Raw genomic sequence first — 27897 nt, 5'->3', positions numbered from 1 at the left:
ACTGCTAGATAGCTATTTGCACTTTTGTTGTGGGTTAAGCAGCCTGGAGTCCAAACAGTGGTGTTCAGTTGGCTAGCCTCTAAACAGAGGCTTATTGCGGAAAGTTATAAATGGCAGAAGAAAACCCCCTTTCTCCGTGCTCTGTGGTTTGTGTAAGAGATCCTCAGAGGCGTGTTGGTCGTGAAGTCATTTCCATTGAGATACATGTGAATTTTAATAAAAACAGACAGACCTCTCCAACTGGGTTTTGCACGCAAAAAACACTGGATAGAAGTCAGTAAAAGAGCTGGATACTTGTGCTCAGCATGCCTGGAAATATGTTAATGCACTCATGTAAATGGACTTAATGGAGAGAATGGAAAGTGTCCAGCTACAATAGCTAACTTGATAAATCTCAGCATACTGAGCACACTGTTCAGCCTGGCTGACGTAAAAGAAGATAAATCTAGTGGGTAACTAGGATGAACAACACTACCTGGTTTTCCAAAGTAAGGCTGTGGCACACTGGCATTTGGGCTGTGCATGCCACACTGTGCATACCTCACCCTGAGAGACAATGATGCCTTTTTTTTTTTTTTTTTTAAGGCTGTGGGGCTGGTCTAATTTTGTTAGTCTCTGGTATTTTGTTGTGGGGCAGACTCGGAGGCTGCTGGATGCAGGTTGACAGCTGACGATGATGATGCTGCAGGGAGCACCACAAAATGGAGCACCCATCAGCTGGTGGACACTGCCTGTCTCGGCGTGCGCAGGCCTCGGCCTACATGGAAGCGGCCATGGCAGCAGGGCAAACCCCGCAGCAAGGCCCGTGTCCTGCCAGGCGGCTCTGGGGAGGGCACTGGGTGGGAGTGAGCCAGGTCCTGGCAGCCAGCGGGTGCTTGTCAGGCCCAGCCATTAACGGGCTGCCTCGCTCGTGTCTGTGTGAGGATGAACATAGTCGAACATCAAGGCAGGAGAAAGTGACTGACTGTTGCATTACATCTTCCTTCCAGCTGTCAATACCCATGCTTAATCGACAAGGACTTGGACAAAAGCAAGCAATAAAAAGTGAAAAAGTTATTTTATTTTGTCTTAGACACTACTGTGCTACTGAGGTACTAAAGTTCAGTTCAGCATGGGTTTGGAAACAGCTTATTTTGCAAGGAGGTAGAGAAGAAGTTGTTAGTACTGTGAGGAGCACCTACCATACTGTAACGTTTTCTTTCCCAACTAATTAGGGTTTGATGGCAACATTTACTCATATCATGTAAGGAAATAAGGAATATGGTTCCATATTCATGGTTTGTGACTTTGCTGTTGAGTCATCTTTCAGTGCACATTTTGTCTACTATAAGCTCATCGTCTTGCTGCTTTGAAGTCCCCACAGTGAAAGTGAGGTGTTCATAGAAGCTTTTTGGCTTTATGAGGCAGACTGGAGCTGATTCACATGTTAGAGCTGTTTGATCAGCTGATCCTGGAATAAAGATCTATCAGAATAAGGCCTTGGAAAAAAATTTGCCTGGCTGTGTGATCTTAGCCAAATTCATGAGTTTGAATCATGTGGCATTTGTGATCAAACACTAAACCAGAGGTGATTACTGCATGGAACCACCATCTGAAGAGTTGATCACAGCTGCACCAGATCAGCTTTGCTCCCTGCTCCCCTGTAATGATGACTCTGCCAGCCAAGCTGTTCATGCTGACTGCTGCAGTATTCCAGGTGATGGAAGACACCTGGTGTGGTTTGGGTTGTTTTTTTTTTTTGCCAGCTGATAAAAGAAGTAGTGATTTCCCACCATGCTTTCATTTCTTGTAGCAGTTGTGGTGTAGTCTTCCCAGCAGAGCCCCATTAGGATCTTGCAAACCTAACATCGGTGGATTTATACATGTTGAAGAGTTGGCCTGTGTCTAAGTTTCTGCTGTACAAGTTATTGGATCTGCTCCATGATCTTGCTAGGCACGGAGGTGAGAGTGAATAGCTTGTAGTTTCCTGGATCTTCCTTTTTTCCCTTTTTAAAGATGGCAGTTATGTTTCTCCTTTTCTAATCTGCCACGACTTTTCGAATATGATGGATAGCGGTTTAACAACTTCATCCACTAGTTCCTTCAGGACTCATGGATGTATTCCATCAGGTCCCATTAATTATATACAATGAGTTCTGCCTTCTGATGTTGTGTGGTATGTTATCTAAAAATAACCATGACTTGATCTGCAGTAGATTTTGTGGACTTGTTAAATGCTTCACCTGAGATGATGCACATCTAGATATAACAGACGCTTTTTGAATGGCTCTTTGAAGGAAATAAAACAGTGTAATAGTTTAATAATTGTTAAATGTAATAAAACTAACTGACGTCTGAAATGTTTAATGTCAGGAAAGTTCTTCTGGGTGGCTTCTTTGTGTGTGTGTGTGTTTTGTTCGGGTTTTTTTGTTGTGAGAATGTGGAGCTTTTAAAATGTGCTCAGAGCCTTGATCATCTTGTCTTCTCAAGTGTTTGTGGATAGCTTTATTATTTCCTAGGAAATCTGTGTATGCTGTTCACTGTGACGATGGAAGCTGCACCTAGGGATGAATTAGCACCTATGGTGACTTTGTTATCCATGTGACTATAATAACATCATCTTTGTTTTCAGGTTCACTTTCATTTTCTTTTCACATAAAGGTGTAGAGACACAGGAAGGATGATGTTCTTTCTTGCTTGTGTTTCTACCAGTAATGGGCCAGGTAATTGGTTTCTATGTTCTTGAAGTTATCAATAAAATTCCTAACAGTTGAGGGTAATATGAAGCATCATCTTTTGAAGCCTTTGTTGCAGGAAATTGGCTTTTTTTTTTTTTTCCTAGAAATTAGTACCAAGTTAACAACTTGACATTTTACCCTCAGTCTTCACTTGCTTGACAGTTAACATAGACTATTTATATTTCTCAGAATCCATTGACTATAAAAAGCGTATTGGGGAGGGGACTTGGAACACACAAACCAACAACACGCACCCCTCAACCCCCCTGCCCCAAAACCACAACTGAAGTACTCCATCTACTCCACCTTCAAGTTTTTTGTGAGCTTAAGATTTACTATCTGGCAATAATTCTTGCTCTGGGGGACATTATATCCGGCCTGAAATAATTTGTGAGAGAATGTTGTTAGTGAGCTCATTGGTGCTGTGATGCACAACTCCCTCATTTTGGTAGTTCACTTCATGGTCTCCATAAAGAGGTTTTCCCTTAGCAGAGCCACTTTCCCATTAAAAATTTTCAGTCAGCCCTCCTTCTTTTCCAAATGTCATCACCTGCACAAAGAATCCTTAATGACCCAAGATTATTCAGAACTTCTTTGTAGCCATGGGAACAAAGCTCCTGTGACTTAAAAAAAAAAAATCGTGAGGCTGCACTCCTTGTGGTGATGAGTGTAGATGTCAACAGTTATTGTACACAGCTGAACTCTTCCTTTTCTGTTCAACTCCATCCTTGATGTTTGGTGTTTGGGTGTGTGGTTTGGCGGTTTTTTATCTCTTTCTAGGGTTTTTTTTGAATTACCCAAATCTTTAATATGGTTTGAGTGGTGATATGCTTAGCTTCTAAGCCTCCATACTATATTCCTGAATTCTCTATCTTTGAGTTTAAGGAAGTTTATTTCTTGCTATTATATGTCAACATTGTTGACTATTGTGACTAATGCTATTAATGTTGTTACTCAGTAAAACTGTATTTCTGAAAAGAACTTTCAGGTTTGTCTATTTGTTCATGATTTTAGATAAATAATTGTTTAATAGCATGACAAATTTGGCAGAAATTCCAGCACTGAAGTGTTGAATTAAGTGTTTTTATAATGTGACTGGCATGTGATCAACCTGTCCTCTGATATTTCATTATCAAGATAATATAATGCTGTTTGTAGTTCAGAAGGCATTTTCTTTCTTATAATATGTATTTCTGTGACACATGGTACTTTGAACAAAACCTTCCATTGGTTGAGAGTACAGCATTTAGAAATGGGTTTGTTTTTTGGAGTTTTCTTTTGGTTGGTTGGTGTTGGGTTTTTTTGGTAAAATTTAAGGATATTTCAGCAGATGCTGACTACCTAATTCAGCATAGGAAAAGAAACCCTTCAATTAACTGAGATTACTGGATTTGGACAATAGCTGTGGAGGCTGACAGGCTCGAAAGTGGCAGAAGCCTTTGTATGCCACATATCAAAATATGTCAAATATGAATTGCTATGTTGGGAATACTATTGTGCTAAACAGTCTCCAGGTGTATGCTAACTAGATTTTAAAGTTAACAAGATGCCAGGATAACCTGTGGTGTATTTTGGACATACATTAGAAGGCATACTTAACTCCTAATCTATCAAAATATTTGATTTAAAAACGTGTGAAGTCTAGTTCTGCTTTAGGTTGTAGTTTAGTTAATGAAGTAGAGCAAGTAATTTCTTCAACATTTCTTCACTTTTGCTGTTTTAATGGATGTTAATGAGTGGAGTTTTTGCACCTGGTGATGATTAACTCCAAAAAGATTCTTTCTGGTGCAATATTTGAAGTTGTACTAGTACTCTGCTATTTGTCTATAATTTACTGAGCTCACAGTGGTCAGAAAATCAACCGTGTTGTATTCCAGTTCATAAAACTAAAACCTAATCAGTCCAGAGTAGTATATGGTCTTTCATTGCACAGTGTTTCTTATCTTGGTACTTCTCCTTAGAAAATTGGTTAAAAAGAGAACTGGATTCTTCCTCTTGGATGAGGTTATCCACTCAGCTTGCCAAAGGACCACTCAGTAAGGGGGGATAGAGACCAGAATTTGCCTTTGGAGTCTTTCTGCATCTTTGAAGAAGAATAAAAGCCTGGAGGAATTAAACCATTAGTGTCTTCCATTTAGTGATTTCTTTTTATTTTATTAAAAAAAATGCAAGATTTCCCCCCACCCCATCTAGGATGGAAATGAAGAGCAGCCTTCAATCTAAGAGTTGTGCTGTCCTGGAAGAATGAAAACCTGACCACTTCTAAGGAAACTGGGATTTGGTCCACTTGAGGCAAAATAAACTTCTTGCTTGTAAGCACAAGCTTCAGGTCTTCTGAGTGACTGCCAGAAGGACACAAGCATGATTTTTTTTTTTTTTCCTGAATCACATTTTTCTTGCACTGGTGTTAATTAGATACCAATTGCTATGAAGTTGGGGAGATAGCACTTTGCATACACGGTTCTTATATTAAGACTGATTACAAAAGGCACTTGAAAAAGTAAGACAAATGAAAGTATTTAAGGTCTTTAATTATCAGTAGTGAGTTGTAGGAAAAGAGTAAAAAAGGGCTGAGATGATCACTAAGGATGTTTAGGGGCTAGATGGCATTTGATCTAGAAGTGTCATATTTCACTGTGAACATAAGTCTTTCGCTATATTGGTCAGTGTAATGCTTTTCTTTCTAGGCTGGATTATGCTGACTTTCACTTCCATAGGCACAGAAAAGAAACTTGGCAGATTTTGTGTCTGCTTTCAGGAAGCTTTGTATGTTTAATAGTTAATCAATTGGATACTGCGTTCTTGTTTTGCACTTGCTTTTTTTTTTTTCTTTCTGATTTAGAAAGAAATAGTCTTACCAATTTACAAGCCTTACTTCCCTGAAGTCTATAAACATAATGATTTTCTCCTCAGAATAAAGTCAACATTGAAGTTTTGGTAACTGTGATGTATGGCTTGCAAAATTGTATGTAGTATTCTTATGACTACATGGGAAATTTTTCTCAATCATCATTCCTTTCATATTTTTCTATGTGTTTAAGTTTTTTTTTTTTTTTTTTTTAATTTCCCCTTGTGTGAAAGTCTTATGGTGTTAGTCCTAAGAGCCTGTGCCTGGTTTTCATTGTCAATCTAGATCAAGAAGGAATACAATGTACCCCAGAATTTAAAGTAGGCCTCAGTGGGCTGGTTCAAATAGGTGGAAGCCTAATGGGGTAGCCTTCTCCTTTTTTTTTTTTTTTTTCCTTTTGTTTCTTTGTTTCCACATATTCTTCTAAGCACATTTTTATTTTCTTTTAATTTGTAAAACCCTATTTCAATCTCTGTTTCTAATTTTGGATAAAAAAGCATCATCCACTTTTCAATTTTGCACAAAAGCATAAAATACTTTAAAATGCTGACAGAAAGGCTACGTATCACAGTACTTCTAGCCAACTGGAAACTCTCTAGGAATTGAGAATTGCTGGCTAGAAATGTCAAATTTTAATGTTTATCTGAACAGAGCTGTAGCTACAGATCTTTTGTGGTTCACCCTTCATGGCTTTTAGAGGTACTGTAATTACTAAGGTTCAAGAAGACCATGACATGGAGAAACTGAACTTGATTTTAAAACTTTGTCTGAAATGCATGAAAGGGAGATTAGAATTCAACTTAGTGCATTCCTCAATCTCTTTAACATATGATATTTTACTATCCAGCAAATTGTCTATTTTGTCACAGAGATTTTTTCCTTTCTCAAAAGAATGTGACTGTAGAAGTAATGATGCTTTAATTGTATGTGCTTCATACAGTCCTCCAAGGGAAGGCAGAGGGGATGGTGGTCGGATCTTAAGAGTTCTATATTGAAAGTTTGAATAAAAAAAAATTGCATCAGTTTATACTCTTCATTGTTCTTCAGATGAGAGTGATAGTGGACTCTATTCTCCTCCTTTGAACAAACCACATTGGACTCCTGAAATGTTTCTGTGCTTTCACTGCCAATATATCTATACTGTATTTATGACAATAGCATCTTATATTCTTTTATTCCCATTTTGTATGGTTACTGAAGTCATAAAACTTTTTTATGAAGTTAGTGAATATTTGAAAAGCTGTCTTTGTAATAGCATTTTTAAGATCATGTCTTACAGATAAGTTTGTGCAACATTACATTATTTTTGTTTCTTAACAGGGATAGCAGTTTTTCTTGTTGGCATTTAACATAGATGAAAATAGAACTCATGTTCTGAATATTCAGTATTTTCAGGGAATTCATATTAGGCAGGATAATGTGTATGTATACACATGTTAGTAAGACTTGCCAAATGTATTTTTTTAAGTCAGGGAATTTAACGAACAGGGAAGTTCAGTTCAGAAACTCAGGTTTTCTACTTATTTGTGCCGTGCTTGGAACATTCATCATGTTAACTTATCAGATAGTGGGTTTTCTTTCAGCTGAAATAGAAAAGTCTAGGTGATATGCCCTTGGCACAGTACTATAAACTAGCTTACACAATGTCTGTTGGGAAAGGTGAAATGTGCTGTTGTGGTTTTGAGAAGTCAGTTTTGACTCAGAGCTTCTGAAGTTCCTATCAGCTGGAGTGCAATAGGTATACCACAATCTCAGTATCTGTTTAGATAAGTGCCATGTCAATCGCTCTCAGTCTGTATTAACTGCTCTGCATTACACATATGTCTGGAATATGTGTCTTGGGGTAAGGAAGGGCGAAAGAGAGAAAGAAAAATAGGAATGCATCTTCATCTGCTCAAGTGTTGTTCCTTGATTCTTTTTAACACTTTGTTGATCTCTTCTATGAAGACACGCGTTTTTGTATAACATGAAAAATGCATATACTCCTTGGGTACACTGGTGACAGCGGTTTTCTAAGAGCTACAGTGATGTTTGTGCAGATCTTGTGCTGATTCTAGGAATATTCTATGAATATAACAGGGAACCAAACTTGAGTGCTTTATAATTTGATGTCCATCTGACTCAGAAGACTGACTGTATTCCTTTTCTCTGGTGAGTTTTTGCTGAATGAACAGCTTTATTTCTTCCAGGAAAAAAAGAATTAGGTGACAATAGTTGAAAGCAAACACAGATACTAAGTGAATTTAGTGGGATTACCTTGCTTTGACCCAATATAAGTGAGTGGAAAATGAGGCTGATGGATTCTTTAGTGGTGATCCTATTATGCTCAAAAGCTATACTGAGATCTCTAAAGGTGTGTAGATTTTGGGAAGCTTTCCTCCCAACCTCAGTGCCCAAGTGCAGAGATCGTGGGAAAAATTTTAGATGTCCATCAGAAGAAAACCTGAAAAAAAGTGAAAATAGCTTGCATAGTTTGGTCTAAATGTTTGGTTTTGGAAACAAAAATATTTGGAACTGAATACTGGAAGAGGATGATCAGCCAAATAAGATGTTATTCAAACTGAGGTGTATAATGCTTCAGGTGAAAATCCCATAGTATCTGTGAGGAAGTGGGTGCTCTTCCAGGCTACGTTTAATTGTGCCCAGACCCTGTTATAAAAGGAGTCTTCAACTGCATGGCATCAACTGTCTCAGAAAATAAAAAAAAAAACCAGTGGACTACAGAAAGCATAATCTTCTCACCAGGACAAGCTTCAGCAGTATCTGAAGTAGGAGCAGCTGGAGAACAGGATGAGTGAAAGTGTAAAATAATGAGAAGGATGCTCTCTGGTTGAGAACCAACCACTTCAAACAACATAGTTCTTGGTTTTCATTTCTATCGTACAATGTTTTTGCTATGGACACGAGCGCAGATCCTGCACACCGATGAGCTGGTAAGAGCTATTTTTAGAATTTAATACTGATATTTCTTGATTATGAGGTAAATGAAGTTTCGCTGTGAGGTGCTCGCGGTGTTAAAGGGTACACGTGTGTGTGAACCAGTCCTTGCTTTGTTAAGAGGGCTTTGATGTTCATTCCTATGACTCTAGTCATTCACCTTGGACACCGAAAGTCAAAAGGTAGAGGAAAAAATAATTCACACCACAGATCACTAGAAGGATTTTTTTCTGAAGGATATAAACAAGAGTCCTGCAGAAATGACAAACTGCATTTGTTTACTGAACCATGCTGGTATACTGAATAAGGAAAATGCCTTGTGGAATTATTTGAGGGAAACTTAATGTGCCCTGAAAGGGGTGGGGGTGGGGAATGGAAGGGGGCTTCTTCATCAGTGTCTTTGTAGCAGTGTCCTATACAGCTTACAACATCCTAAGAACTACACGTCTCCTTTTACTTAGGAGCTACAGCAATATCTGCTTGGTGGTTGGGGTTTTTGGTCATCTTTTCCTGTAAGAGAAGGACTTGAAGGGAAGGTGTTGAGAAATAATGGGACCTTGCAACACTTTAACATCTACTGTTCACAGACCTTGGAGTCTTTAATGAATATCAAATAAGCCACTCCTGTTACTTAGCTAAATGTCACTGGCACCACTTCATGAATGGGTAAATTGAGACTGAGAAAGGTGAAGGGACTTGTCAAACGTTGTTCAGAATGTCTGTGTCAAAGCCATATGTTCCTGACTCTGATTTCTAGCCAGCAGTTTCATTTCTGTGATGTTACATTAAAAATTGTAATGGAAAAATATGCTTAACAGGTAACAAAGATCTGTTGCTATTATCTGTTTATTTCCTCTATGTGCTTTTATAATTCTTCTAGATGACAGAAAATATTTTTCAAATATTTTAAGATGCCTATTAATGAAAAAGCCCTCTTCTTAACCTGTCCCAGTCTACCTTTTTTTTCTGATGTCAGGGAGAGGAGAATGGAGAGGTCACGTTCTGTTTCTGAATCATTGTGGCTTATTCTGTATTACCTCTTCTCCCTGCCCACCCCCCGCCCCTTCAGTTCCCTCAGTTGTGTGTTTGTGTAAGCTGTTTTTTAACACCTAAGCAGGGATATAAAATGACTCAATCTACAATGACACATTTAGATTTCAGATGCTATACCAGCCAATACGCTGAAGCTTAAGCTGCCTTTGTACTTCTTTTTTATTACTGGTGAAAGTTGTTTAAGGCTTGCTATGAGGAGATGTGGTAAAATCCAGTTAGATTGATCATAAGTGTGGTGATATGGTATCCCAGAACTTATTTTATGTCTTGAAATGACTCTTGATATTTGTGGCAGGGCACACAGAGTGAAAATATCACGGTTTAACCAACCACACCTCTAACTTCACATCTCTGACTTTTTGCAAGGAAGTATGGTCAGCTTACTTTTTAGAAAATGTTCTAAGTTATTTCTAAGGGGGCTACTTGTAAGCAGGCCAGATTATATCCCAGTGCTCATTTCTGATACCATTAGGTATTTTTGTCAGCATAGAGCTCTGGTGATCCTCTCTTACAATGAAATGTAAAATTATTTAATATCAGTAATATGAATTATCACTTAAAAATAACTGTAGATTTCTCTTGAGGATGTGTTTGTCTACAAAAGTTGCAGGGGTCCATGTAATAATGTAAGCAACTGAGTTCAGAGCATGTAGTTAAGGTCTTAAGAACTTATGAAGAGAGTAGCTTCAAAAATATCTCTGTGGTTTCAGCTTCCCATTTGTGGACTGTAAGAAAACTTAGTTTCCTTATATGCTTTTTACCATGAACTCTTCTAGGATACCAATTCCTGTGTTCTGTTGTGTGTAGCCCAGTGGATCTTTTGTCTTATTTGTGGTGTTCTTTTTTGACAAAAGTACCAATATATTTATTTGAGTATTACATGATCCTGTCAGTCAAGAGACATCACTCTTATGAGACACCAAAAATCTTACTTTCCTCTGGCACAGAAGAGGGTGACCCAATTAAAAGCCCACTCAAATCAATGAATTGATTCTAACCTGTATCAGCTGAAATCAGGTCTCCATTCCTCAAAAGCCAAATCTGTATCAGACCTGAAAACCTGAAGTCTTCTGAATCATGTGCTTATTCCTTAATCATGCTTTTCTATTAAAGACAAAGGGTTTGTGGTATGTAGTTTGATAAATGTGTTCTGAACTTCCATGAAAACTGTATTTGGGTCGAGGCTCTGTGTCAGAAGTTAAGGTAGCCAAATAGCATGTAGTTTTATTTTGTGGAAAAGGTCATTAACACTTGTAACATATGTCTGTTGCACTTGTATTTGCTTATTATGTTCTGTTGAATATCTAATTCTGGTAGTAACAAGGCATTAAATCATAAAAGCGTAAAGAGGCATTACATGTAACTAGGTTTTTGGTTTGTGGGTGAGGGAGAAGAAAACCAAGGATGACTAAATGCTATGTTAATCTGAGTAAATGGATCTTTCCCTGGAGATCTTCAGTTTTAGTATTTTGCTGGGTTGCTGAACAGTGAGCATTGCTTTGATAGAAATGATTGCCAGATGTAGCTCTGCACTGTAAACAGGACAGTGCTTGTACTTCTGGATCAGCAGCAAGCAAATGTTTCTGTGTGGATCTCAGCTTGTTACAAAGACTTGGATCTCTCTGATATCTGGTTTCTGGGTTGCTAGGACACATGAAAAGTGTTTTCATTCATTTGTCCTCAGAAAAAAAAAATAGGAAGAGAGCAGATGCTTTAGAAGGCAGGTTAGTACTGCCTTGATCCACTCCCAAGCTGTGTACATGTGCCCTGGGGCTAGCTGCAGGTGCAAGCCTGTGGAGAAAGTCCCTAACTGACATGTGCTTATGGTTGGGTTTTTTTTTTAAAAAAAAAAAAAAAAAGTGGGGTCATTATAGGCTTTATTTGTTAGGGAAACCAGGTACAGGCAGAAAGGAACATCAGTGTGCTGCAGGAGCCACAGTGGACCTTGTTAAGGGATGGAGAAAGGGCTGCTGTTGCCTTTACATGGTTTACATGCTTCACGTGGCAGGCGGCTGCTATCTTATCCTGAATGAGTGAGTGAGAGTTAATATTCATTCAGGTTTATCTGTCAGACAACATGAAAGCTATCAGATGGTAGAAACCAGGCTTAATATAGGGGAGATTGAGTATCATCAGCAAAACCTTTTGCAGTCTCCTCTGCTGGCTTAAACATGCTGAAAGGTAGTGGACAAACCTGTGTAGTTATCAATGTGGCAGGGCCCTTAGGTAAGAAAATCAAGCCTAATGCTCCCTTTTGGGATAATGCTGAGGGTAGGAGAAAGTCACTATTTGCATTTTTTCCTGTCAGATCTCAGAGCAGTGAATGTAGCACCTTTAGTGGTATAAAAGTCTTTTGGAAGATGAATCATTCCAGTAACATTAGAAGCTGATTCAAGGTCTCGGCTTTATTTTTTTTTTTTCCTGAAGTGGCTACAAACTAATTAAATCCGAGTGGATGTTTTATCACTTCTTAGTTTTCATACATATCAATATACATTCAGTTTGGTATTGGATTCCAGAGAGATCCAGTGAATCTGTGAAACTAAGTCTGTTTACAGTTTGAAATTTGCATTTTTCTATTAAAAAAATAAATTGGTGGGTTTAGAAAGAAAAACATGCTTTCTGGAGAGCAAGCCAAGTCTTCAGAAATGCAGATATAATTCCTTGCTTTTGCCATGCAAGGTGGGAATCACAAATCCCTGTTTTTCCTAGTGACTGTGGTAGAACATCTACTGAAGGGTGTGAAGCAACATTTTGTCAAAGGAAGCTGTGCTGGGTTCCCTTTGATGGCAATTACTGCATCCATCTCAAGAAAGAGCTAACAAATATTTATTTAGGTGGGGCTGACAGGTTACTGCTGGAATGTATCTTCCATAGCTTTAGGAAACCTATCTTAGGCTTTACACCTTGTGTAATTTAAAAACAAAACAAACAAACAAAAACCCAAAAAACAAACCCCAAACCACCAATTTGAAGGACAATATGTCATGTGGTGCCAACTAACTTGCAACCAAACTGTTTTGCTTTCTAACTAGCCCAGAAGAGATGAGTAAGAGAGACACCAATTGCATTACCAGCTGTGAGAAACATGCTCAAGGCTGTAAGGAGTGTTTCCTAGCAAGACTGTGAATTATTTTTTAATGAGCAGGTCTGCTGCTTCAGCTGAGCAAGGTACCCCAACAGTCAGACACCTTATGTGGAAACAGCTATAGTGTAACACAGGCCTGCAACCAACACAGAAAGCTAAACCTTATTCTTAGATTTGCCAGGCTTAACAAAGAAATTTGTCCAAACTACAGTGTTTGCTCCCATTTGTGCTAAAGTAGACCTATGATTACTACTACATACTATAATGAGAATAACTTCTTAATTAAGACTGAAGAATTTGTAATCCCTTTTTGTGTATCTTTTTTTAATGCAAAAAAAATTTCCTAATTTAAAGTTCTCTGTTATGCCTTAATAAGGATAGGGAAAAAAAACATCCTGCTGATGTGTCTTCCCTCACTTCTGTGACTAGTGCATTTCTTGTAAAGAAAGACAAGGTCTCTTGTCTGTTCTGTGCTGTTTCACTGCCTTCTAGTGCCCAAGTAAAACGTTTATAAGAAACAAGAACTGGCCTATGCAGTTGACAGGTCTAAAATGTTTAGCCTCTTCCTGTACTGCAGAACTGCTTCTGTGTCGAGTAATGCTGCATTCCAAATATAAGGATACTTGACTTTCTGTTAAAAGGATACAAACTGATGGTCTCAGGCTTGTAGCTATCACTGGAAGTTCAAGACTCTCTTCTGGTTTCAAGTTTGTGATGTGATAAATATTTTCTTAGCAGCCAGGCTTTTCATTACTGGTCTTAAGAGAAAGAAAGGAGTATAGCTTTCTGGGGCTGTAGTATTAGAAATGTGGTCTGGCTGCTTTGGGGGAACATTCTTGCAAGATCTGGCAAGAACTGTGATGTCTACTTTCCTTGTATTGGAAGGGGGGATTTTAAGTGAGGTAAACATCCAGGTGTCAGTATTATCCCTTGAAGATGAAAGCTGTAGCCATGAGCCTTCTCTGAAAGTCCTTGTTTGACTTCTGATTAAAGTGTTCTGCACAGTCTTTTTTTTTTTTTTAATTAGCCATTCCTTGGTGTTAGGAGGTCTGTATATTTAGATCTGGATGAAAGAAAATGTTGAGGTACTGAAATATTTAAATCCAAATCCCCTCTACAGTAGCACTTTTTTTTTTTTCCCCTCTTCCTCCTCCTGACCTTGCTTGTTTTGCAATTCCCATGGGAAGTCCTGCATATCTCTTTTAGCTAGTCATCTACCTCATATGGAGTTATAGCATATTGAAGATCTGGTTCTGTGGGGTCTGGAGTGTTTCCATGTGGTTTAAATAAGGAATACATTTGAGAAAATACAATCTGCTTGTGGACATGCTGGAAGCAGAAAAAGAGGCTAATTTTGTTTAGTTAATTATTCACTGATAATTATTTACTCGGCTCTACAAATTGATGGAAACTTGTAATCATGTTGCTATGGCACCTGATGTCACTTATAAATGCTGAGTGAAGCAGCTCTATTTAATTGTAAAACTGGACACAACTATTGAACAAATGAAATCTGTCAAAGTGAATTTTGTGAGGCAAGTCTTACCAACAGACTTTGCAAGTTAAGCATCTAGTTGTAAATTAATTCTTCCCTGTGAACCTGAAAAACAGTTGTGCAGTTTTCTGACTCAAGCCTGCATATTATTATCTTGTTAGAGTAAGCAACATCTGAATAACAAATTCTGTTATCTGAAACTGCTGAAGGCCTGTCTGAACTCTTCCTTCACTGTGAAACTATAGCTATTTTCTGTAATACTCTTAGTCTTGCAAAAGAGCCTTCCAGAGAAGACCACTATACAAGGCTTTGATGCAAAGACTTTCTAAATCTAATTTCCCAAGCAGTTTAGAAAGCAGCTGATGATCCTCCAAGCATTAAAATGTGAATGTTATCAGGCCTACAACATTTTAATGTTTAATCTGCAAGCTGCAAATAAAGCTTTAATTTCTGAAATGTAAGTGGACCTTCATTATTAATTCATTTGCTATATGTTTAATTGAGATAAATGAATACAGTACTAAATTCAGCTATATATTTCCATATGCTTTTCTTTGTAATCTGGCCATGTATAATGCATCGTTATTTAACCGTCCTACCAGCAAATTATTCTGCATGTACTTCTTTTCCAAGTTCTTTAAACATTTTTCTATATTGTGTGATTTCAATTGTTTCTGCTCCTTTCTTGGTAAATAGTTGAGGAGTAAGCACATTTTCAAGAGCTGTAGGGAGGCTAAGATGCCAGTTGCATTTTAACGATATGGTGCATTATCATTCTTACTGTAGCCAATTCTCTTTTAAATCATTGCAGTTTCTGCTTTAGCCTCCAGCTATAGAATTCTTTTCAAACCGACAGTGAACTTGGCAGATTGCCAAGAGAAAAATAAAGGTGTTTTGGTCCACCAAAGTATTTTGAGTGGTTCTTAGTGATACAGTTTTCTTCTCTACATCTGCAAAACATTTTTTTTCTGAAGTGAATTTTCATGTGAAAAGCCTCCTTAATAATCACCAGTATTGTTTGTTTCAATGCAGTTATTTAACTGCACCCCTGGGTGCTTACAAAATAAACAAGAGAGTCTTCTAAAGAGTTTTAAAAGTGGCAGGTGCTTAGTCTGTGCCCTATTCACTTAGTTTGCAATGACATTTTTGTGCTAATCTATAGACAAACAAGAGACAGGTGACACACAGCATCAAGTACAATGTGCTAAGTCGACAAACTTTGGTCTAGATAAGATGTTTGTGCTGCATATGCCCACAGTGGCAGCATGGTTTTATATTGTTTATATTTAAGTTCTGGTCCTGGTAATATCACAAACTTAAATGCTTATAAATTGATAGAGAATTAAGTATTTTGGTGGTTAGAAATGTCAAAGAATCTCCCACAAAAAAAAAAAAAATTGCTCATTGCTGTAAACAAAGCATAATTTTCATTTTTATCACTGTTGAAATACGAATATTAACTAAACCACATTGTTAAATTTGGCAGAAATAGAAAAAAAATTACCTTAGAGTCTGGCTAGGATTACAGTTCATTCATTATAAAATACCATGTCCATGGCATTCCTAAGCTAAGAGTATTGTACACTCTAAGCAGTATGGATATTACTAAGTGTTATACTGTAAAATATGGCCAACAGAGAGTAGTACTAACTGAATTTAGCAGCAAATGGAAGCAGGTTATTCATCATCCCTCCCGTTTTACAGTCTAATCCATTGAGATACCAGATGAGCAACTGGCTCAAAGCTTTTTAATGATCTTGTTTGTAAGAAAGAACTCTATTTAAAGAGGATGAGATTGGAGGACCAGGGGAAGATGAGACAGGAGGACAGAAGATTGATGAATTTTTTTTTTTTTTTTTTTTACTAAAGCAGTTATTAACTGTCTCTCCAAGGGCAGATGGTAAGGAAGAGCAGTATATGCATGTGTAGAGACATTGGGGTGGCCATGTGAGCCTACCATGCTATTTAAAAATACCAATTATCCAGACAGATCCCTTACTTTAAGGTCTATATTCCATGCAACTGGTAGTTCTACAGGACTTCCTATTCCATATTCACATTCCCATATTCACTTCTATGTATATACTACTTGTCCCTGACATCAGAAGAAACAGAATAACCTGTTACATTATCAGTGTCACTGCTTTGCATGTGGGGCCATGTATGGAAGTGCTTTCCCTCACAAAATAACAGGGGAGCTGCAGTGTGCATACACAGCTGTGCAGCTTTTGTAGTGCCTCACATTCCACCTTATAGTTCTCAGTGGGAGCTGTAGTTGATGATAGAAAGGAATGGGCAGGGGGCTTGTTGCTGCAATAGAAGAGAATGCCAAAGCTTTTTCCTACTGATTCATCTAAGCCCAACAAATGGGGCTGGTTTTGGAAACCAGAGACTGGTACTATAGTCTGTGCAACTTGGCACATTGCATGAGAGAAAAGTATCATCAGTTTACATCAGAATATTGTCCTTGGGTCACAGACAGTTGTCCTTGGGAGATTTATGCATGTGTTCTCAACCATTCTTTGTTTGTTTGTCTATGAAAAATCTCTCTATCTCTGAATGAAGTTCAAAGGTTCATCGAAAAGGAAAATAAGATTGGAAAATAATCAATTCTATTAATAATTGAATTGGTTGCTGTGTTGTGTGCACTTTTTTTTTTTCTCCCCAGATTAAAATTTGGTCTAGACTGTGGGAAATGTAGGATAAAATTTTATTTTAATTAACCAAACCCATCCTAGGCTTTGCTGTGGCTATTGATGCATTTCATCAGGTACATAATTGTCATTTTTTGTTATGGAAGCGGATAAAATAGATGTAAACCCCTGCTTTCCTTATGAGAATTGATAAAATCATATTCCCTAAAAGGAATGAGAGAGAGGCTGCTCTTGAAGATAAATGATAATCTAGACAATAGAGAGGCAGTAGATCTAATTTTCTGGACTTCAGGAAAGCATTTGATAAGGTACCACTTGGGAAATGGTTAGTTAACCTGTATGAGATTGGGATTAGTAGAAGAAATGGATGGTGAGTAAGAAAGGAATAACAGCATGGAATTTTAGTGTAAGGGAGTCACTAATGGAATATGACAAGGTGTTAGATATTTAAAAATGAATCTATTTATTTTTGGGCTTGATAATGAGATTTCTAGATGAAGCATAGCTGAGAAAGAACCATTAACAGCAAAAGGGATCTTAATTTTAAGCAGGTAGAATAAGATGACTATGAACTGCAGTAGAATGAGAACTAAATACCACAACTGCCTTTCAAGCTGTTAGATAGAAGGGGCTCCTGTTCTGCAGATGACAACAGTGAAGAAAGATGGTGTATATTAGCTGATCACAACGTGATTCCAAAATACAGAACTGAGGCAATGAGATACTAGTCTGGACAAAGCAAAATATTAATATAGTAGAAGGTATTATATTGGTTGTTGCTTTTACATGTGGGTCAGCCATTTGTGTGGGAAGGAAGAAGTAGCAGTGCAATCAAGAAAAGAGGTACCATATTTATGAATGAAGACTTAAAACACACTATACAGTACAACAGCACTGTACAGAGACATATACCCACACTGGCACTAAACTTAACCATATTGACAGGTCAATTGGCTTTTGAGGGCCTACTATGAGTGCAGAGCTAAGATCATTATTAAGTTCTTAGCTGAGAACCAAGCAGAAGCAAAGCAGATTAATGGCAGAACATGGGAGCTAGATTATAAATCTCTTGCAAATCTATGTCATCTGTTTTTCTTCAATTTTTTCCCTCCAGGTTGTGTGTCTCCTTCTGTTTATGACAGGCAGGCTACTGCTGTCACTTATGTGCAAAAGCAATTAAAATAATTTCTACTATTTTGACAATTGATGTTAGTTCCTGTTTGTTTTGTTTTACAAACATAAATGAGCTGCATTATTATCTATAGCACTGACCATCCTTCCAAGTATCCTATCATGTAAGTAGTTTGTATAAATAATTAAAAGCTGGGGTTCACAGTGGTGTCTGCAACAATGGGCTTGTTTTTTTGCAACTTGATAGGAAAGATTTGATTTACATCTGCTCTGGGTATTTTATTCCCTATCTTATTAAAGCTTACAACTTGGATATACCATAGTTTTTTATGGGGAACATTGCCAAACATTTTCAGATGAAGAGAAATTTTCTCCAATTAAGAGATAGTATCAGTGGAATAGAACGTTGTCACAGGATAATGGTCTCCTGCTGCTTTGTTAAATGCCAAGGTAAACCTGAGGCATTTATCAGAAATTAATGTCAAAGCAAAGTCGAGAGGTTTATCTTGAAAGCTGGAAACACTGATCCTGTGAAAACGTTCTGTTAGAAAATTGTCCATGTTTCCTTGTGCATCCCTTCTTCCCCCAGTTACACTTGTAAGGAAGAAAATTTTCATTCTGGCACCAAAGGCTGCCCACAGAACTGGATATCAACTTTCTTTAGGTGCATAAACAGGCTGCTTCAAGCTGAAGATGAGTAGTTCTAGTGATTGTTTTGCAAGTATGTATGAGCTTTACCATCGCATTCCATTACACTGAGCTGATGTAGGATTTCTATTCTGTCTGGCTTCATACAGCCCTGATCCCAAGTATGCTGAAGTCCAATGAAGGAAAAGAGAAGGTTGAACCTGAAAAACATTAGTATCCCTTAAAGCATATACATAAATCTGCTGGGTTTGCTCCGTTATCAGGATACGGCCTGAAGGAAGGGGTGGTGTGGGGGGAAAATAAGGCAAGGAGGATAAAAATATAGCTCAATCACTTGGAAAGATGCAACATCATGTCTTATGGCAAAGAAATAGTCTTTAGTGCCACATTCCTGTTTGTTCCTCACAGACACTGAGTAAAGTTTGTCAACTTGCTGTTTGTCTGTTAGATTTAAGGCAGATCTTGTTAGAGGAGTAAATCCCTTTAAGTATTTTTGCTCTTCATTTGCAATGCAACACTTTTTTGCTAGTGTCACAAGGTGTCTGCTGCCTCTTAAACCCTGAATTAGTCATGTCAAATCAACCTTAATAGCTACTTAGGTAGGTATTTAATTAGTCCGCAAATACATATGAATTTTGATAACTGTCCTTAAGTTTTCCCCTTCAATAAAATCTATAATATTAATATTTGGAGGTCTTAATTTCTTTCTTTCCTCTTTTTCTTATTTCTTGTAGCAGTCATTGCTCTCTTGTCACCTCGCTTACCTCATATTGGTGTATGAAAAAGGCAATGACAACAACTTGCTCTTTCTTTGAAATTTAATGTTAACTCAATCATACTGTAAACAAAATGGAAAACCTCTTGACTTTCAAATTTACATATATTCTAGAGATTAGAAGACAAGATGTGTTCATCTCATGACTAACAATTATTTCCTTGATATTTAAAAATACATTCTTATGGAAATTAGTTTTAGGAAGGATTAGATTACTTAGTATTATTTAAAGACCACATACTGCTTTAATGAAAATCTAAAGGTGAAAACCACTGTACATAGAAGGTGTCATGGTTTAGCCACAGCCACTTGCTCTTCTCCCCTCACCCCTCAGTGGGATGGGGTAGAGAATCAGAGGGTACCAGTGAGAAAATGCACAGTTTAAAGTAAAGACAGTTTAATAGGTAAAGCAAATGCCATTTGCACAAGCAAAGCAGAACAATGCTGAGCATGATGACATATGGTATGGAATATCCCTTTGGCCAGTTGGGCTCAGTTGTCCTGGCTGTGCCCCTTCTCAGCTTCTTGTTCACCCCCAGCCTACCCACTTAAAAGGACTTGCCACTGTGTAAACACTGCTCAGCAATAATGAAAACATCCCTGTGTTATCAACACTGTTTCTAGCACAAATCCAAAACACAGCCCCATACCAGCTACTATGAAGAAAATTAAATCTCCCCAGCCAAAACTAACACAAGAAGTGAAGCTGAGTTGATTACTCCTAGTACTGGAGATTCTTGACAAGTCTTAAGAAGAAATCACTTCATCTTTAAAACTGCTTTTGCTTTGCTTGATTTACTCAAGGTAAATATTTTTCATTTGGGAATGTTCTGCATCTCTTCAAGAATTAAGATGGTCCTGGGTCTCACTCAAAATCTGAATGCTTCCAAAACATTAGGCATGGTCAGTGTACCACAGGTTTGTCCTAACTGAAAACAAAACAAAAAACCCCAACCCAACCAACCAACCAAAAAAAACCCATACCACATACTCTCACAAACTACAAAACCCAAAGGAATCAAAAAAAACCCACAGCTCCAGCCCCTCTTAAAAGACCAAAACACAACACCCCACCATTTTTCTTGTTCATGTTGGCAGCATGCCCTTGTTCATTTTCATTTTAGATAGTAGTTCACCATTTTTTGGGCTCTGGTAATTATTAATCCAATTTAATAAGAAGCTAAAAAGAGACTAGTAAAGAGAAACAAGTGTGTTTTGTTATTTATTTTTCTTTTTCTTTCAAAGTAGGGAGATTCATTTCAGAGCTCTTTTCAGAAGACTGGATATTGGGTTGTACTGCAGCACACAGTGTTTCATCAGTCATGGTGCATTATGTCACATTAGGTGCCTCTGTGAATTCATTTTAGTTTGAGATTTACTGAAGTATGAGAGAGAAATCCATTCTATGAATATCTAGAAAGTGCCAGTGGTGGGCAATCCTCTGCTGCCAAACAGGGAGGATCCTTTTCTTTTAAGACAGGGAGTGTTTGAAAGAAGATGCAGCAATAAAATGGTGAAGCAGTCCTAACAAATTAGCACATTATATTAAAACCATGTTCAGAGAAGATGTGCATGATCCTGCAATGTTCTGGGATGTGGCAGTTTTCCCAGCTTAACGGCTGAGTCTGCTCCCCAGTGTCTTCTTCAGCATCACCGATCTCGTGTGTGTGGTGAGGCAGGGAGGGGAGTTGTGCGGTTTAGCTGTGCCATGTGCTGCAGGAGCACGTGTAATACCAGATGGTAGGCTAATGTGAACTACAGACCATGTAGCAGCCCTTCCTGGAAGGAGGAGGGGAGTATGTAGCTGTGTGGTTATGCCTGTAAATAATCAGTTCTTGGTCAGCTTTCTCAAAAGTGATCTGCAGGAATAGAAATGCTGTAGTAGTACATGCAATAGTATTAATTGAAACAAATAAACCCTTCTTTAATCTGCTTTGTTTGCAAGTGTTCCCTGATTTGTATCGAGCAATAAGGTTTCTCCAGAACCCTAGAATTTCATGCAAAACAGTAATTCTTATATCGTTTGGCCTGGTGAAACCGCATTTTGGCTAAAACGTAGAAGAGCTTTCCGAGGTGCTCTACTTTTTCTTTTGTGAAAACTGTAGATTTCCATTACATTTCACAAACATGAAATGTCAAATGTAATTTGATAGGTTTTGTTGGATATTGCTAAATAAAAAAGAGAAATTGTACTTAATTTGTGAAGTTAAGAAAAACATTTCAGATGGGATATGGGGAAATGAGAGTGACTCACCTGTTGACCTGCATTTAGACCGACGAAGAGGGTGGAGTAAATGGTGAAAATTTAAAGCTCGCTAGGTAATTGTGAAACACAAATACTGAGATGAGAAACACCCTCTTGTCATATTAATCTCTAGTTGGTGCATTCTGAAATTATATATTCATATGGCAGCTTAACTAATTTCTGAACTAAACCAAGGAAGTACTTGGCAGGTCTAAAATAAGACATTGGTGTTGCTAGATCAACCTTGACAAAGAATGAACTGGATCTAGGCTCATTGTGTTTCTCAATGTGTGATCCTTTTCGTTAACAAAATTAATTCCAGTATCATTAATAGAGAGGAATTTCTAGGCAATGTGAATCTAAAATCCAGTAAGCAAAGGTAGATGAAAGTTATGCTGCTGTTAGTTATTGATCTGCAATACTTTACACTTCAAAAATAAAATATTCCTAGGACTATTTCTTCTAATTGACAACATATTAATATACAACTTTAAAACCTGGTGCTGTCTTTACAGGTCATTAGTATGATTAATATAACCAATGTTGCTTTTCTTTGTTCAAAACAATTTAAGCCCTTTAAAAAAAATCCTATTTGTTTCTTCTCTCCCTCTTTCAGCACATATTTTTAAGCATTCATATTTAAAACAGCAAAAATTTGGGTCTTGACAGAAAATGGGATGTGTGTTTTGTGAAAGTGTCTCAATATCAACTTCTGGAAAAAGCAGGAGGAGACCAAGATCAGCCCTGTGTATTTGCTGCAGGAAAGACAAACCCATAAACTTTGTGGAAAAACAGAGTAGCATTAAAAGAGCTGTACGCTTAATATCATACAGACCGATTTTTCAGGAGCTTTGGAGGGATGTTCCAAGGCTTTACCCACAATGTCCAGTCAAAACAACAGTCAGAGCAGCACCGCACTTCAGGGTAGTCGTGATTTGGCTTTACGTCACTGTCAGACCCATTTTCAAATCCCAGAGAAATAAGTGAGGAAAAGCAGGAATTTAAAACTAAGTCTTCTATACCTCAGTGAAGGCTCATTCAGATTATAAAAATGGATCTATAATTTAGACTTTTTAGGGAAAACTGGAGTTCTCAGGATGAACAGGAAATTGTGTAGATGGGAAGGCCATTTCATCGTTCCAGGACCTTTTTGCTAGTTTATCATAGCAACAGTGCACTAACATAGATACAGTTCTGGAAATAAATCCCTGCAGCTGTATTGGGCCCTACAGAGTAGTCCTTTATCTCTGATAATCAGCTCTGGTTACAATACTGTCTATCTCCTGTAATTGTGAAGACAGTAGCAGTTGTCACATTAGGATGTTCATTGAAGAGCATCCTCATGTTTCCATTTGTGGTTTTGCAGAGTGAATTTTATGATACTTTCTGTTGCATGGAGGCATGGTGATTGTTATGTGGGTGAAGGACTGACCTGAAACCTAACTAACTTAGGTATTAGTTTGTACTTAGCAGTATTATGATTACATTCTATGTAGAACAGGGGTGCTAGATACCATGCACCTGAACTTGTCTGGCTGAAATTGGTGAGAGTTTTGCTATTGACTTCTATTCAGCCATGATCTATTTGGTCTGGTTGGTTTGAGTTGTAGTATGTAATCCAACAGCTTTCAAGAGGGAATTTAGAAAAACATATTCTGAAGTTTAAAAATTGAATAATTTCCTAGATGATTTGTCCAAATCAAAAATAACTGTGTAACCAGTGTCTATGAGCTGAAGTTAGCATGGATGTAATAGCGTGAATAGTGTGTCATTCATAAACTGCTAGAAGTAAGAATAGTATAGCAGTAAAAATATACTATGAAATAGTCACACTGTCAAATCTCCAATTATAAAGACATATCAGAGGGAAGAGAGTTGTAACCCATTACACTACTGTACATCCCCAAGGGTGATATCACAGTAAGGCTGAATACTGACTACTTACAGTAATTTCTAGTGGCTTCAATGGTTCATGGCAAAGAGATGAATATCAGAAACCCCAATAATAGACTTTCTCGCCTAGGTTTTTATTTATAATGAAATTCTGTTCAGATTAGGGGAAAAACGTACATCCAAAGAAGAAAAGGAGTGAAAACTAAACAGAATTGCCACAGGATTTATTTTTGCTTTAACTTGTAGATGATGATTAAAATGTGTATTGATTTGCAATTTGCCCTGATACTTGAAACTGATAAAAGCGTAAACTAGTTCTTTGATTTAATAGCTTTATTAGAACTGATGCTGGATAGAGTTATGTGGGGTCACTTTCTGCCTGGGGTTGCCTATCGGTTTTCAGTAGAAGAAAAGAATAGGAATGAAGCACTGACAGATCCCATCTGGGCTCCCTGAGACAGCTGGTTTCAATACAGTCTGTCTAATGCTAGAATTGTGCCTTCAGTTGCTTTTGTTGGCATATCACAATAGCTTAATGTTTTGAGATAACACCTACAGAATGGACCGAGTCCATAGTGTGTTAGTAACAACATTTCTCATGAATTAGAGAAATATTGGATATCTGTATATGGATTCCGCTGTACAGAGTAAGGGGGTATGTATATATATATTCATATATATAAAAAAAGCCATAATAGTGCCATGAATACACAAATTAAGATGAAGCTAGGACTGATTTTAAGGTTTTCTTTGGTTTCATCAATGTCTTTGACTAGCAGTAGAAGGTCAGATGTACACTCTAAATTTTTAATATTAGCATTTAAATATTGTGTATTAATTGTCAGTTCAGGTTGGCTTATAAACATGTGTGGATTACACCCTTATTTAAATACCACATTTTGAAAGCCTTGAGTGTCATAAGTGTAGCAAAAACACATGAACAAAGATATTGGGATCTGGTGAGGTGGTTTTGCTGTGACCTTTTTTGTGTAGAAACAACATTTTTGCATTTAATTTGGCTTTTGATCTTGTGTGCAGTGGCATTGATCATATCTAGTATCTTCTTTACTAATTCTTATAAACATTAAAAAAAAAAAAAAAATCCCAAACTTCCTTCCCGAAAGCTACAGGAAGAATACTGTCCAATCTAAAGGGCACAGAATGTGAATAAAACATCATAGCAAGCAACAGTGACTGCACAGGGGTTAGGACTCATTTTGGGAGAACTGAAATTGGAGTCTAATGCAGGGAGAAAATAGCAGACTGGGAAAATGGCCATATTCCCTGAGGAACTTCAATGCAGCAATTCAGAAAAAAATACTGTGAGATTTCTAATGTACATGCAAATGCACACATCAGTATTGGTCCCTGAATCCTCTTCAGCTGAAATCTTATTTTGCAAAAATTAAGTTGCCTTCTGCCAGGAAAAGTTACTGTTTGTCATTTATTCCAAGAGACTGCCTTGTCTTGTGTGATCAGTTCACTACATTTGCAATATGGAAACAACATATTTCCATTAATGCAGACGTTCACTTCCATCTCCATAAGACTCCTGAAGCACAGTACTCTAAATTTAGAAGTGCTTGCTGTTCCCTCCTGCCCCCCTTCCCCTTCTTCAATTTCTTTTTTAAATGATCTAGTTAGATAGCTAAGATTGATTCTATAATCAACCCCAGCCTGTAAGATGACACTCACTTTGTGAATAGCTTATCCACCTCCTATCCTAATGTTCAGATATACAGCAGAGAACAGCAATTCTTTTAGTCTCTTACTTGACCACACCTTTTTTTTTTTTTTTAAAAAAAAGTGGTTACCCTCAATATTATACAGGACAATTACACAGCACAAATTATTCACAGGAATAATGCTTCTTATTGCCTGGTTCTGCTTAAACTAAACTATTTTGGCCTGCAAACCAGAAAAAAAAAAATACAACAGCATTGTAAGGGTCACTAGCGGAAGGACACCATGTTTAACACTTGCAACAAATGCAGGATGCTCTACTCATTTGTTTTCTGGGATATTGTATGAGGCCAGTAAAATACGTTTGTTTTTTTTCTTATCTGGCACATCAGAAGATTTTTTTTTTCCTTTGTTCCTGACATGCTTATAAACCATGAACTTGCACCTTAGTTCTTTAATTGCAATGCAGTTTGGGGAAATGGAGGTTGAAAGATGGTGATTTGTTTAGAGTGAACACATCGGAATGCCAGTGTGGTTTAAGAGCTCTGGAAAAAATGGGAGAAGTCTAAAATCAGGACTAAAAGGAAGGATAAGAAGGTTAGGAGATTTTTTTCTATTTGGAGAGAGATTTCACTGAAGAGTTAATAGAACTTTGATTTGAAGAACTTCTGTAGTTGTGCCTTCATGCTTATATATTTATTTATTTTAAATTATTATTGTTTAAATGGTGTTAAAATGAACTGCTGGAACTGAAAGCAGGTATGCTAAAAAGGAGGTGCTTTGTGGTGGTGTGGTTGTTTTTGTGGGTTTTTTTGTGGTTTGTTTTTTTTTTTTTTCTATCCAGATAAAATATGTGCAACATGCATTCTTTTGCATTTGTGACATAGTGTTTTGTTCTGGGCATTTTATGGTATGTTCCAGAGCCTGTTGGAGTGGAAAACGATGCCCCTTGTAACTAACTCCCATGTCTTTGTGTTAAATCACCCTTCCTTTCCCAGGTCTCCAAGCAACAGTATCTTAAAGATGAAATATTCATTTCTGAAACCTAATTTAATTTCAGAGTTGCCTGAGCTGCAGAGCTTATCAGTTCACGGAATCCACAAAATTCAATGAATTAACAACTCTTTTCCATAGAAGGAAGGTTATTTTTAATTTTTTTCAAGATCTAGTTAAAAGGCATCTTCTAATTTTTAACCTTGGTTTGGCTGGCTATGATTTACTCATTTGTGATATAGGGAATAGGAAGAGAAACTAGAAGCAATAATCTTCCCATCAATAAATGCAAGGCACTGTTGCTTTATAACAGTTATTAGCAACCCTGAACAGTGCAGAGCCATAAATAAATGAAGGCTAAAGCATCTCAAAGCTGTTTTCCATTTCCCTTGCTTTAGTTGAGATTTTTTTTTTTAAAACATATTTTGTCCAAAATATTAAGATCATCTAACAGAACACTAGTGGTATATTTTAACCAGTTAAATCAGTAACAAATGAAACCAGGCATAAAACATTATGGAAATAAACAAGAGCTTAGAAAGGCTGAGCTTTGTAAATGCTACTATAGAATGAGCTAAGGTGAGCTCCCCAAGAGCATCTGAGGAAGCTTCCTTTCTTCCTGTGAACTTTCAGTGACTGGCAGCTGGGTGTCTGTACTACCGATGTCTACACAAATTTGTAAATTAGATACTTCTGACAATTCTTAATGTGTAGGCACTCTTGTCTTTATTTTCTCATCTTATACTAAATAAAAAATAATGGTTGGAGATTGGAATACTTGTATACTTTAGAAGGCTGTTATCTGAAGCTAGGATTAATTATTAGCATATGTGTGTCATAAATACCAAACATTTATGCATTCTTAAAGACTGCCATGGTTCATTGTAACAGTTGGGTCTTCCTGAAAACACAGAACACCAGTGTTGGCAATGCAAGACCCAAACAGCTACCTCCTGCCTACCTGAGCTTGTCCCTTGTGTTACTTCTGGTCTGGCCTCATGCTCTTTTGGCAGTATGGTGTAGAGGTGCCAGGGTGTCTCCTGGAGTAAGTCCTCTCAAATCACTGTGGGTGCAACAGGGGTTCCCCTCCATGGATGTCTGCTGCTTATCTTATGAAGGAGATCCAGTAAAATCTGTTACTGGTAGTCTCCTTGAAATAAGCTGAAAATGAGATTGTGCAACACATGAAATGAGTAGTGTAATCTTTCTGTTGCTCTGCACTACAGCATGGCTTCCACTGAAGCTATTTGGATTTACAGTAACCATATGGCTAGAAATATTTTCTCTAAGGAAAGAATACCCTGGAGAGTTGCATTATTGTATCATAGGTGTATTACAGAGCAGGTGTATGCAGACAGGACTTGCTCATCACTAAATTCAGTCCAAATATAAATAACATCTGCTACTGCATGTGATATGATAAAGATCAGAATTAATGACTAAAACCTGAATATTTTACCTGATGAAAAAGATTTACTTGGCTGCAATTGAGCACACTCAATTCCAAGGAACTTGAATGATTGATTACTTAATCGTTTCTATCCTTCTGTATAAAAATAAATTAAGGGTTTGGTGTTGAGTTTTTATTTTGTTTTTCCTGGCTAGAATAAAAAATGTTGCAAATGTGAGAATTTCTAGATATTTAAAAATATTTTCCCAGGAATTGTTTTGGGAGTTTTTAGAATGCATTTGCATTTCAGGGCAAAATTTCAATGTTTACTATAGTTCATAAATGCC

This window comes from Eurypyga helias, unplaced genomic scaffold (genome assembly GCF_000690775.1).
Source record: "Eurypyga helias isolate BGI_N326 unplaced genomic scaffold, ASM69077v1 scaffold6211, whole genome shotgun sequence".
In the NCBI taxonomy this organism is placed as follows: Eukaryota; Metazoa; Chordata; class Aves; order Eurypygiformes; family Eurypygidae; genus Eurypyga; species Eurypyga helias.
This window is presented reverse-complemented; position numbering follows the sequence as displayed.